This window comes from Stegodyphus dumicola, chromosome 9 (genome assembly GCF_044657685.1).
Source record: "Stegodyphus dumicola isolate Sdum_Otavi_A_Nest chromosome 9, ASM4465768v1".
Taxonomy (NCBI): Eukaryota; Metazoa; Arthropoda; class Arachnida; order Araneae; family Eresidae; genus Stegodyphus; species Stegodyphus dumicola.
In genome coordinates, this window is record NC_140776.1 from 156945572 (window position 1) to 156959707 (window position 14136).

At 34.9% G+C, this 14136-nt stretch overlaps 1 protein-coding gene across 3 annotated transcripts in view; it reads right to left on the minus strand.

Annotated features, from left to right (window-relative positions):
* Nucleotides 1–14136, minus strand: part of LOC118183954 (heparan sulfate glucosamine 3-O-sulfotransferase 1-like) — a 522588-nt gene that overhangs the window by 215486 nt on the left and 292966 nt on the right. The window contains exon 2 of one of the 3 annotated variants that reach the window (XM_085824267.1): nt 3028–3067. The exons of the other annotated variants lie outside the window; for them this stretch is intronic. The gene's annotated coding sequence lies outside the window, so the exon portion shown is untranslated. The remainder of the gene's footprint in view (nt 1–3027; nt 3068–14136) is intronic. 3 annotated transcript variants of the gene reach the window in all.

Sequence of the window (14136 nt, forward strand, 5' to 3'; positions counted from 1 at the left end):
CCATTGACTCGAAAACAAGATGCCTGTGATTTAATCAGGCATAAAAGGCAAGTGGAGATTAAAAATAGAAATATAAAAGATATAAGTAAAATAAGGAAAGTCTAACTAGCTTTTTGTTATATAATATTTTTCAAGACGAAAATAAAGAAATGATACATGGGTTTTATTCCTAAGCTGTTTAACTTATGGAATTCAGTTTTGATTAAAAATAATCTCGTCAATTAGCACTCCAGTTCACTCAATTAATTTCTGAAATAGAGATTAATAAGACAGCATTTAAGAAATGTCTTTTATTAATTAATTGGAATTGCCACAACTGAAATGGCTAATTTTAAGAACGATTGGAAAAGTAGAGAACACAAAGAAGAAAAATACATGTTTAATCAAGGCAATCCCACGCAGCGTCAATGCATTATTGCTACCATGTGGCAAGGTAGGTTTCACTAATTTTTAAATAATGTTGAGTTCTACGGGTTCGTGGATTTGCACTGATTGATGACAGCACTTGATGAAGAATCAAAACACAATTTATTCTTCAGTATTACACAGGAAAGCTCCAAAGACAAGTTTACAGCAGTCGAAAAACGGTGATAAATACGCTAAAACCATCAGCAACACAGCCTATAAATATAGATAAAGACTCTATAAAGCTAAAGACAGCTTCACGGCTTCCGACTCTGTCGATAACTCTCGAGCTAATCTCTGAACTCAAGACACTACTACTGAACGCAACATCCTACTCTACACCGCGTAAAGGCACTGTGTATATAGCTTTTGACCCGCCTTTGGGAACATTCTCGGAAAAATCATTAATAATCCGTTCTAGAATGTTCTTGCTCCGTCTAAGGCATACCGCCAATTTTGTCGCCAAATAGGGGATCTGGAAACCCTGCCTTTTTTTGCCTTTTCTGGCAACCCCAAATCAGCTTTGCGGGGAAAACTATGGCTTAAATTCTGGAAAATTGGGTAATACATCGGAGAAATGTTAGAAGAGAATAAAGGATGAGACACAATTTTGTGTCATAATATTATGATCTGTTGTGTGGTTGACACTACCGCATGCGGTCAAGTTTTATTTGAAAGGAATAAGATTATATATCTGTTTAAAAGAGCTGGTTTGTTAAGGTAGACTGCGCACAAAAAGAAATGGGATAGTTCTATATCTCCCGTTCTACTGCGATGTTTGGCGACATTCAAATTGCGTTTTTCATGTCTCGAAAGCGCGACTTAGGATATATATATTGTTCTAATATAGGTATTTTGACACAAAATCGGACTTTTTTTTAAATGACTTGACAATTTCTTCCGTATTTCGATTCTACGAGTCAAATTATGCCTAAACACTAAATTTTGTAAAATTTGGGTCTAAATTTAGGAAGAAATTGAAAATTAGCTTGGCGCATTTTTTAAGTTTGCGCCAAGAATAATTCATTTGGCGAGTTTCTTAATTTATAGCAACCTTTCCTTTTTTTTTTATTGCAGACGAACGGAAAAAAAGTCACCGCTCATACTTTCAAATAATTTTAACAAGCTGCGTAAGCCATATTTCGTGTTATTATCGCTTATAACAAATATGTCAAATTTAAAAACGCGCCAACATGTAAATTCAAGTATATCCTAGGAAATTTTGAATAAAAATTTCTAATGTTTTGCAGGTATGCTTAGAAATACATCTACTTCAGGATGATGGTGAAAATTTTATAGGTTATAATTCAATATGTTTTTCGAAAAGTTTATAAAAAATATTTAAAAAATAATCATATAAAACGAGCGACTTTTATTTGGAATGAACCGAAATTTCAAATTCTGGAAGAAGGAATCTAGCAAGTTTAATTAAAAAAAGAGATATTAATAAATATATATCAAATTCAATTAACACTGAGGAGCTGAAATTTTGAAAGCTAATTTTTTAAAAACTAATCGCGCGATTTTTACAAAGTTTGGCATAATTTGAGTCGTAGAATCAAAGTATGGAAAAAAATTGTCATTTCATTTGAGAAAATGTCCGATTTTGTGTCAAAATACATATATTAGAACAATGCTATATATAAATCTAATATATATCTTAAGTCGCGCTTTCGAGACATGTAAAACGCAAGTTGAATTTCGTCAATCGGCCTAGTAGAACGGGAGATATAGAACTGTCCAATACTCCCGCCCCCGCCCCCCGCTGTGCGCAGTGTACAATTTGTCGTGCATTTGCTGTACATTTATAGAATATCCAACTGCATTTAGTTTCAGCTCTTTGGAACAGTATACTGGCAAGAAAGCTACTGGCCAAAGAGCACTTGTCACACTGGCAGAATAGCACCGTATAATGAGCAACATGTTCTTTGACTGCAAAGGTATCTTCTGAGTCATTTTTGAAGCATTTTCCACTCCTTACCATTGGAATAAAAAAAAACGTGCACGATTGTCGTAATTATTCCTAATCATCATACCACGGCAGGCTTTCATTCCACAAACATGAGTTATAATTAATCTAATCTGCTACTTTAGAATACGCATTTCAAGACCATCCTCCTCTTGGCTGGCCTCGTTACCATGGTAGCATCTGCTGAGGAAGAGGATCGTGTCTTTTAATTTGCTTTATTTTCCAATCGTTTCTGTGTAATGTGAACAATACAAGTTACGGTCTTGAGATGAAGGTGTTTCCTTGAAATACTTATTGCAAAGAAATACAGTATTGCTTTTAAGTCTCTTCTGTGTGCTTTTAATTTGCCTAACCTTTTAAACTGTGTGAATATAGGGGATCTGAATCAAGAAGAAGATAAGACAGTGAATGAAGATAGTACGTTAGTAAAACTTAAAATTAATTATCATAAAATTGGTTCCAAATAAGATAATTTTTTTGGTGAAGTCTTCAAATAGCTTCGCCAGTTTCTAATCCGAGTATAGAACTTTTAAAAGCGGTCACTTTTCAAATAACTTAGAATAGAAGAAATTACAAAAAGTTCCTAAAAATATTTCAGAGAGATAAATGTTTCCTAATTTATCTTAAATTTTAAAATTTAAAAAAATACTTACAAACTTATCCCTGCTGTTGCCGAATGTAGCATAAATAATTCTGAAAAGCAAGCACAGACGAATATTTCTACCATACAATGAATTGCAAAAGCGAAAATGATTATGATAATTAATGATTCTTGGCACAAATAGTTTGTCAATACAAAAACAGAACCATAATAACAAGTTTAGTTTTAGAAATCATTATTATATCGAGACAATAACAATTAAAGAATGTTACATGTCGGCAGACGACAATAATAAGATGCTGTGCAATTCCCAAGCCCTGATAACAACGATTACAGACGATTGCAAGAAACAATTCAGCTAATTTGGAGACATAATGTAATTTATTCTTCTGTAATCTGAAGCAGCAAAAATTACGAAAACGATTCAAATGCCTGAGGCATCTCATTAGAAATTGTCGAAGTTGTTGAAAGCGTTAAGGGATTACATCCTCAAGTTTTCAAGAACTCATTCAATCGGAATACTTTATCTGAAACTTGGACGCATTCCAAACTGGTTTATTCTGTAAGGAAAATAATTACTTAAGATGAATTTAGCCCGGGTGTCTTTTGTTACAAATGGGAAAGATCTTAAACAAATGCCGCAAAATCTTAATGGGCATAGCAACAGTTAATGTAAACTTTGCAAATTAATTTTCTACTGAATGAAAGAACACAGTTCATGCTTCATGAAATTTCATTAAAAGCAGCAAGATGAAATAAATTTAGAAATGTATTTTTCTTTTTTAATAAGGTGCTATATTGTTGCAAGTGTGATGTTGCTAGGAAACTTTTGGTCGTTCAAGACCTCGAGGAAAATAACTTCACGGAATATTCTCAAGATTCATTTTCAAGAGGAATTCATTTTCATATGAAACAACTCAGCATATGAACTCACCAATGACCTCTGGATACTGGTATTCGATCCGGTTTGAATCCAGCAAATGGGATAACTGCATAGAAGCTTTCATGGCTAACGGGAATGCGACTCAAGATCAGTGGTTCTTTGTTGGCACAGGATTAACAAGGCAATTAAAAACCAGTTTCGGCTTTATGTTGGTGTAGGTTCAATTGTGAGTTCTAAGCTTGTGCCAATCATATTGTATGTACTCTGAAAACTATAATTTAATCAAATTCTTTTCCTCTTGATTGTTTACTGTCACTAATAATTAGTCACTATTAATTATAATTATTATAATCCTAGGCTACATATGCATTGTCCATTGTATGGCGATGTCGTTTCTTTATCATGTCGGTGTCGATCCTACGAGGTGGCTATCATAGCCTATGACGATTGAAATTGATGGATGTGTATTAATCCTCTTACGCATTATTACATCATTATCAAAACTTCTGTTTTATTATGTTGCTTGTATGCCTGTAACTAGTGATGATCATGTACGGCTGTCGAATCTAACCTGAATCCTAAGCCTGTGGGTTCGTTTCTTATTTATAACGCTTAATTGCTTTTGTGTATCCCCTTCCTCGTGCATGCAGTATTACCATCCGTGGAGAACCCTAATCAACCTTCTTGGAGACGATGTGGCCCGGCGTGACTTTACGAAGGTCACCTTCCGCCATTTAGGACGGACTGTCTTTCAGCAAGTGTCCCAAGGAAACGGTTACTGATGCGAGCAATTTATTGAAACAAAGAGATTGATGGATTCCTGTTTATAGCAAAATATTCTCATTGAGAACTTGCCAAAGCAAACTAGCTCATATTAAATTTACAGAGGGAAAATTATGAAACTTTCATGTAACTAGCCCGTTTTATCTCCAGTAACCAGACAGTGAGCGAATTATCAGGACTCATACATTCGCCATTTGCCATCGACTAACTCTCTCAGCCGCTTGCCATTTGTCTCAGCTATTTTCTGTACATATCCCCCATGAAAATACAAATTTTTGACCGTTAATCACATATATACATCAATTAGTGGTGCTCATTCCTCTATTCCAGAGTTTTCAAATTTTGTCCACTCACGGAACCCTTAGAACTATAAGGTTTATTTGGGGGAACACCATTCTATCCTTAGAAAATGTACCTAAAAGTAATATTTAAAGTAGATCAACATGTTATAGATACTTCATGTAAAGGGAAATAAAGAAAAGTATCGCACTTTTTGTAAAAATATTTAAAAATAAAATTAATGTAATTTATTTATTTACAGCATTAACTCGTGCTCCAGGTATTACCTACCCTTGCATTATTTTAGTGACAGAGGTGTGTTTACAGTTTTTTTTTATACCAACTGTTGAAATATAGCTCTGTTGAAGTATCTGCAGTCCCATTTCATATTTCGCATTTAGTAATTTGTTTCTATATTTTGCTTTTGCCCCACATACGTTGAGAATGATTTTTCACTTAAATACGTTGTTCCGAGCGGTATTAAAATGTTTGCAGCTGCGTGAGAAATTTCTAATTATTTTTGATGTATCGAAAACCAAAAATTTATTAGTTGTTCTGGCTGAAATTTAGATTTTTAATATCGAATTTGTTGGTCGATAAGTTTTCTTTCCTTCCTTGGCAAACTTCCTGATTTATTGCAGTACTGAAACGGATATTTTATCCAGACATACCTCTAGTATTTTCTTCTGGGAAGTATCTTACAGTTTTCTTCAATGGAGAAAGGTGCTCCATTGTGTAACTTTTAACATTTTCGTCTAAATTCAATTCATTTTCCATCTGAAAAATGTTTCTTTTTGCAAAGGAGTGTTCGTCATTCTATTTGACATATGATGGCCACATGTTAAATTTTCAAACTAATTTGTAACTAAATGTATCTTTACGCTTTTTAGTTAACAAAATCATTATACTACTACTAATCGTAATACTTAACTAGCGTTAATGCTTTACAATTTTTACTTCGAACTTTTATTTTGACTCACGGAAACCTGTGATTTTGCGCAACGCAGACTGAAGACCACTGCTTTGTTGTATATGAAGCTGTAGAGATATACATATAGGTTATTTTGAAGCAGGAGTACATGAAAAATGACTAATGCCCTGACCGGGACTCGAACCTGTACCTCTCGAATACCCGTCGAATGTGGCACCGTTACACCACGAAAGCATGCAGAAAGATGGGAGAAAATATTTTATATACTCTATATTTTAAAGGCAACCCACTCGTCAAATCCTGGTGATGAAGAATCGTCATCCACTACCTTTTAGTTCGGGCGCCACTGTAGAGTCATTAGGATTTTTTGATGCTGGAGAATTGAAAAATGAGCAGTGCCCTCCCAGAGACTCGAGACTGGACCTCTCGAATACGCTCAGTGTGCTACATTTACACCACGAAGGCATGCAGAAAGGAGAGAAGATTTTGGACACTAAATATTTGTTAGGATCTAGAGTTAATTTCGGGAATGAAACAATTAGTTGAAGCATTAACGGGAATTAAATAATATTCATCATCAGAAATCATTCATAGAAACTAAACTTACCACAAAAAAGAAGCTATTTTCTCTTTAATTTTTGTAACTCAATTTCTCCAAAAAGGTATTATTCTCTTCAAAGAAATACGAACACAGAAAAAAAAACTTAGTTGTGTTTGGAGGGGGGGATCTTAGAGGTGCTATTGTGCTAAGCAAAAGAAAAGTTCTCGCAGCGTGGGAATGATGATTAAAAAGAAAGAAACAAACAAATACGTTACTAGTATTAAACCATTTCAAGCATCATTAAAAATATAGAAAAGAATAATATATCATTTTCGTTTTTTAAGTATTTCAGAAGTTTAAGAGGTTTGTTTCTTTAAAGATCAGCGTCATTGAAACTTTTAAAAGGCAAATAAGCAAAGCAAAATAAACCAAAAAAACACTTTCTTCAAAAATTAAGCAACTTTGCTCTTGCTGCACAAAAGATGATGAACAGCAACAATAGCAACAACAAAAAGAACGCAAATGGCGGTTATAGAAATGCAAGTTAATCTGTTTTCATAATATCCGCCTTTAACGATCCGGTTATTTTTGCGCGAATCAGGCACTTTTCGATCCTCTGTGGATTTAAAAGTGAACCCTCTTTTGTTATTTATTGTTTAATTTTTAGCTCGGAAGAATTCTTAAGCCTCTTAGAACGAAAGAGATCCGATATAAAAATCTTTGGAGAAAAGAAGTGGCAACACGTTCTCTATTAACCCACCATTAGACATTGTTTCAAGAAAGATTTTTGCACCCGGGGATGATAATGCCAAAATCAATTTATTTTGCTATAATGTGTTTCTAATTTCCTTCTTTTCCAGTGAGCGTTCGGTGTGAATAATGATAGAAAGATCCTTTTTGTTTTTTACCTTGAAATATTTATTCAAAGAAGAATGCGTTAAGTTTTTCGTAAGGGGCGGGCAGTCATCGGCAGAACCTGTTCATTCATTGGTGGAGAGTTCAAACGTTATTCCTTTGGTAAATGATGAATTAAGACAAATGCGGGCTTTGAATGAGTGATTGAGCTCTCCACGTATCATTTCTTTTTGCTTAATGGGGGAGTAATGCGTTTTGGTGGGAGCAAAAAGTACTCCATCACAGCTCGATTTAAGAATTGAAATTTTTTGCCCAATAATTTATAAAACTCCATCTCGGAAAAACACTACCAAATTCAAAATGAAACAAAGAAACAATTTATTTCTTTTTCACTTATCTCACAGTTTTTAAAAATTTGAATGATTACTGAAGAATTTTGATTTAGAATTGAAAACTATGCAAATGATGAACTTTTGGAACGAACGCTAAGAATAGATGCGATGTTAGAGAAGCTAAGATTTCGTCCTTTCCTTTATATTGTAAGGATCTTAAGTTTTACTAACGTTTATTTTATTTTAAATCTTTACTATCACTTCTTATTTTCTACTTCCGGCCAGAATTAAAAGCTTTAACTTATTTATGCAAATTTGTCTGGCGAACGCCAAGTACTTAAGTTGTGACTTTTTGCCAAGCAAGAGAGAGGAAGGAGTTAGTAGAAGCAGGCCGCTTGCCTTAGCAGTTTTACTCGGTTGCTGGTTGCCTTCCAGGCCAGAGGTTTAATCCTCTTGATAATTTTAAACGTATTGTAGGTTAACAGTTCTCTGTACTACATACGGCTTCCTGTTAATATACGGCCAATCTTCCACGTAGGCCCTTGTTTATTATTTCAAAGTTAAGTTAGAGTTTAGTTAATAATTTTATATTCTTACGTTCAGACCACAAGTGGTTGGTCTCTGTATTCCGAAGTCCGGAAATTATTATTAAGAGTGAAAAATAAAGGGTTTCGTATACCCTTCCTGTGTATCTTGTCTACTTCCCACATTTATTGAACATAGCTTTAGTAAGCTCCCTGTTCCGAGTCAGGTTCTTGAATGTTCCCAAAGCAAGTAAGGCGGAACACTGAACCTGATAATATGAACATTGTACAAAGATTTTATCTTTAGATTGTGCAAACTATTAAGTTTTACGGAGTAAAAAAGTCTAAGTGCTAACTCCTGTCTCTTAAACTTTCATTTGAATCATGTTAGGTTACAATGTCAGAAAAAACCTTCAACAGCGAAAAGCATTTTTCGTCATTATTAATAAAGTCCCAACAGAATTCAGTTTATGCCGCAGTATGAAACTGCATTATTTACTTTTGTATCACTGAGAATTTTATATATAAATTTGTTGCGACCAAAACCGAAAAGAAACAGGACTTCGTGTAACCTAAAATTTTACCTATTGCGAAATTTAAATAATTATCACAGATTTCGTTGGCAAAACTTGCACGAGAAATTCCTTAAATAGTATAAGAAATTCACATTGAGAAAGCATGTATGTTTGTAAATGTATAGTGTCTGTGGGGCATGGGGGTACTGAAAATATGCGTTGAGCCGAAAGTGCTCTCGAGAGGTTACTGGTAGGGTAAGAGGTGTGGGAGACACTAGGACCGTTCCCTCGGGGTGCTTTAGTTCAAAATTTGGGGCGGGACTGAGCAAAGTTCTTCTGTCACCTGAAATGGTGTCCAAAACTCTTGCCAATGACAGGTGCAATCTTTCCCCATTTACCGTACAGGTGATGATGAATTTCATCAGGCAAGCGAGATTAGTCACAAGAACATAACAATGAGCTGCGAATCATTCTGATTAAAGCACGAATAACAGGAAAATACTGATAATCGAAAAATGAATCTTGTGCAATGTAAGAATTTACAGTATTTCAGAGGTTTCAATGAAATGACATAAAGTACTTTATACAACAAAGAATGCAATTGAAATAATAAAATTTGTAAGATAGATTTTCAGCAAATCTTCTGTCATGCATTTTTTTCTCCTTGACAACCATTTTGATATTATTTTAAACAGTGCGGAGAATGATATTCAGAACTAGAGTCCAATTAAATTTTAACTCAGTGTCCTTTACTTCAGTTTTATAGTCTAATACCTTGCATATATTTTCCTTTGTATCATCTCTGTTTTGATCTTCATCCTCATTTCCTTCTTACTTCAAAGCCTTTTGCTCGAATAACGTGCTATCAAGTCTATCACTATTTTCTTTCAGCAACCACTTTTCCTCTGTTTGCTTAACTTACATTTGGAAAGCTAGAAACACCAGAAATAATCCAGTAAGTTATTTCTTTCTTAACATAAGCTTCTTCCACCTCGACATTGGAAAAGATCGTTTTGAATTACTATTAAGCGTTTAAATGTTCTCCACGTCTTTAGCAGCGCAGTTTCAGTAAACCCTCTAATACATTCGCCAATTTCTTCTTAAATTTCACAAGAATTTCATTTTCGTTAAGCACCAGTTTCAGATTAACATTTTTGTAATAATGCAGGATAAACTGGAACAGGGATGTAACTAAGCGCGCATAATCAACCCACGTATCTTCGAAAGCTCAATGTGCGAGGAATTATCGAATTCCCTTGTGCGTGCTCTCATACTGTAAGTTGTTAGTGCTCATTTGAAAAACTAATGGTTCTGATCCCGGTGAAGACATAGTTCACTTCTCATGTTATCTGGCTTCGAAACTTAGCAATCTCTATAACCGCGCTCCCAATTAAAAATGTGACTAACGGTAACTTGTCAGCGTTTGCATTTGGTCGACTGGGTCCCGTGGCTTTCATCGCTTATCGTTGGAATGGAGAAGAATGTAAGGAATGCTGTATGTGTGATCTCGTGGTTAGGTGGTTAGCACTTTCAGCTTATAATTGGAAATCAGCTTATAAGTGGATTTCGAAAACCAACGAGTATACAGTTAATCTATCAAATTTCGCTCAAATTGTAAATCAAATTGTTCACACAAAATTGTAAATCAAATTGTTCACACAAAATTGTAAATCTTAATACTCTTTACACATGTATGAACATTTTTATGCTGACATTTCTCTATTTACTAAATTTTATAGCTAAAATAAATATTTCTGTGTATATGATGAGGTGGAGTAATAAATGAAATAGAAAACTGAGCAAGATAAATGTGAAAACTATGAGATTATTCTGTACTGGTTAAAATATTTAGTTTTTTTAAATAAGAAGGGAGAACAGACCGATAACATAGTTGAACAGAATTACGGGCTACCTTCCCATACAAAAAGTCAGCGTTACGGACGGAAAATTCGGCACAGAAGGATGGCTTTCGTATTCATAATACATGAAAATTTCTGCCATGTTTTAATGTATCCGATTTCGGATTGGATGATTATTGGAAGAAAAGAAATCAAGGTACAAACTGAGAGAGTCGTTTTTTAATTACAATCAAGAAAACAGCATTTATTCCTGACATTTTGATAAACTTTGAAATCACGGGGCTAATCCCGTAACTCTCGAAGGGTTAAAAGCGTGGGACTGATACTTGTTCATAATTGATTTGATTTAAAGTAATACCCCAACGCCCATTCGCGAGTAATTCGTCTCAGCATATTCTGCAGGTCCATGAAACCGCAGAAAACAGCGAATATTGTGTGAAACAGGGTGTCTACACAAATTTGGGAAGCTTTTTAACTGATAAATCTAGTACAGTGAGGCTGCTTTCCCAGATCCATTTATTTCGGACCAACAACAGTTTCAAACGATTTTTTTGCCTGCTTTATCACTAAAAGAAAAAGGCACAATGTTTCTCCCCCCCCCGAAAAAATATCTAAATGACGGGCTCTAAATGTTTATAGGCGTTGGTCACCACTAAGGCCGAAAACTGTAGTCTCTTTATTATGAAAACATTAAAAGGTGGGCCACGACTGCCTCCTATTAAAGAACAGACAACTTACATTCATGTTTTCTCAGGTACGCGAAACCTTCGGTACGGCAGTCAGAATCACAAACCATTTTCCCCATCTCAGCGGCTGCACACAAAATTGTAACTTGTTCGTTTTCAAAAGCCAACCAGCTATTAGCATAGAATTCCCGATCATCAACCATCATTTGTAATCGAGAACTAGTTTCTGTTTTATATGGTAACCCGAAAAGGATCCGGTGTTGATTGGTTGTTTCATGTTACGTCAGAAAGCAAAACATTATACTGGACAGTTGCTTTTTTGCCGATCGTAAGACATTTATCAGTATTAGCAAATTGCAATAATATACAAGTATAATTGTGCACTATTTATCACTTTATGTGTTGTTTTGTTAATACAGTAATGCCAAATTTAGCTTTCACAATTTTTATTTCGGAATAAAGGGCTTACCTTATGTTTCAAAGCATTAGAAGCATTAAATTCTGATAGGGACACCGTACGTCTTTCTTGTACGGCCTCTTAAATTACGCACTTTGTGCTTCACGTATTTTAAGGCCCACCAGCGGCCGAGCGGTAAAGTCGCTGAACACTAGCAGTTCGGTCCGAGGTTCGAATCCCGCGAACGGGCTGGAGTTTTCGTGGTTTACCTCATGTGTAACGCGTATCCCTTGTGTACCCCATGTGTAACGCGTATCCCTTGTGGGACCCCAGGGAGTTCTTGTATCTATATAGGGGAGGGTGTGGGACATATGCCTGTTTACCTCCGTTAAACACCAGGCGTCCCCGTCCTCCGTCACCTGTGTAACGCGTATACGAGCCAGTTTCCCTTAGGAAGTCCTCCACGAAGGCATCCCTCCCCTTAGGCAGATAGCCCTAGTGTGCTTTGCCATAATTAAATTAAATACACACTTATTTTAAATTTGTTTCCTCGAATTATTGTACCTTAATTAACCGATATTTCAAGGCAAGTTGAAAATGACATGAAAAACTACAAACTTTGAAATTAAATGTTTCGATTAGTTTTTCTCGCACCGGAGTCATACTTCTAATTTAATTTTTTTTTCATAACATCCCAAATATAGGAACCGGGAGACAGCATTAAAAGTTAGAGTTCCTTATTTGTCGAAAATTTAATTTTCCTTTAAATTTGACATTGCGAAAACATAAATAGTTTCATCATTTAAAACACTTCTGTATTTGGAAGTACGACCAACGGTTGCGAAAATAAAGGCAGAGTAAAAGCTTTTAGGCATATATATATATATATATGAGATCAGCATATATATATATATATATATATATATATATGTGTGTGTGTGTGTGTGTAGAGATAGATAGATAGATATATATGTAGAGATAGAGTAAAGATCCTTTCCTTATTTCAATATAATGAATATTGAATCTTGTAGGAAGAATAAAGCTAACTTTTCAGAATAAACAAAATACTTTTATCTAAATTTTAAAACAGAGCCAAAAAAAATAAATACTGCAGCTCTAAACTATCAAAATTTTAAACTCCTAACTATTGCAGTTAAAACTCTTACAACTATTCAAAAAAACTAAAAAATCTTAAACTCTCTAAAACAAAATATATAAAAATCTTTCGAATCCTCTTCTTGTTGCCACACCGTAAAATGCAAGTTCTTGTCCTATTATTTATATTTCACGTTCTCTTTAAGTCACGATCTTCACAAGTCATGATCTTTACAAGTCACGATCTTTACAAGTCCCCCCACAAGAAGCACATTCGTCACCGTAGAGACAATGTTGCTCAGAGTTCATTGAGAGAGAAAGAGTTAACAGCTAACCTTGACAAAGCATCAGCATTCCTATGTGAACTTCCTTTGCGGTATGTCACAGTCATGTTATACCGTTGTAACGCTAAGGCCCAACGAGACAGTTTAGCACCATGAGGGGCGCTTTGGGTCAAGTAGGTGAGGGGATTGTGATCAGACACAATCTGCACTTTGGCACCGAAAATCCATGTGTCAAATTTTTTCAAGGCTTCGATGACACATACTGCTTCTCGTTCGAAGGTTGACCATCCTTGTTGACAGGGCGTTAGTTTCTTGCTGAAAAATGCTATGGGCATTTCTTTTGTAAATGGTTTATCTTCATTATCATTCTCACCTATGGTAGGCAATTCTAGTAGCTGTTGTTCCTTATCATCTTTCTTCTCTTCTATCTTTCCAATGGCTTTGTCGAGTAGCTCATACCATTCATCAATTGTTTCAGCTTTATCAATTTCTTCAAATATGGGATTTCTGTGCTTGGTGAAAGTCCTATAAACTAAAAAAATCTCAGCAATTTTTTTCTTCTTCTTTTTCTAATAATTCTTCATCAACATGATGTAGATTGTCTACCTCGGACTCGGGCTCTTCTATTAATTCAGCAATTCCTTCCGTTTCTTTCTCGTCTTCCAGTTCTTCGATGTCATCCGAATAACTTTCGGTTCAATCTTCCATGTTTTCACCCTTGAACTTGAAAGGTTTCTGTGGTTTTCAGTTTCATTGTGGATGACATTTTCCTTTTCAGTTTCAACTTTTGTTGTATAATCCACACTTACTTTTTCATCTCCCAGTTCAACAGTATCTATGCTGTCCTTATTGTACTTTTTGTTTCTGTTATCATCCAGAATTTCTTTTTCAGTAAATTGTAATAGTTCACTGTTATCTGAAAGTTTATTTTCAGTTTCAAGATCTGCAGCTTCTGTGTGATTTACATTTTCATTTTCAGTTACTAAGTCAGCTTTCACACTTTTCTTATGGATTATTAAGTCATTCTTTTTATCATCTACTTTTTCCTTCTCGTTTCCAATTTCAGCAATATATTCTTTCTCTTCTATGTTCTCATAATCAAGATTTACTTGAGTTTTACTTTCATTGACAGTTTCTTTTTCAACTGGGATTTCAGTCTCACCCATAAATTTGTTTTTACTTTCAGGTGGAATAATT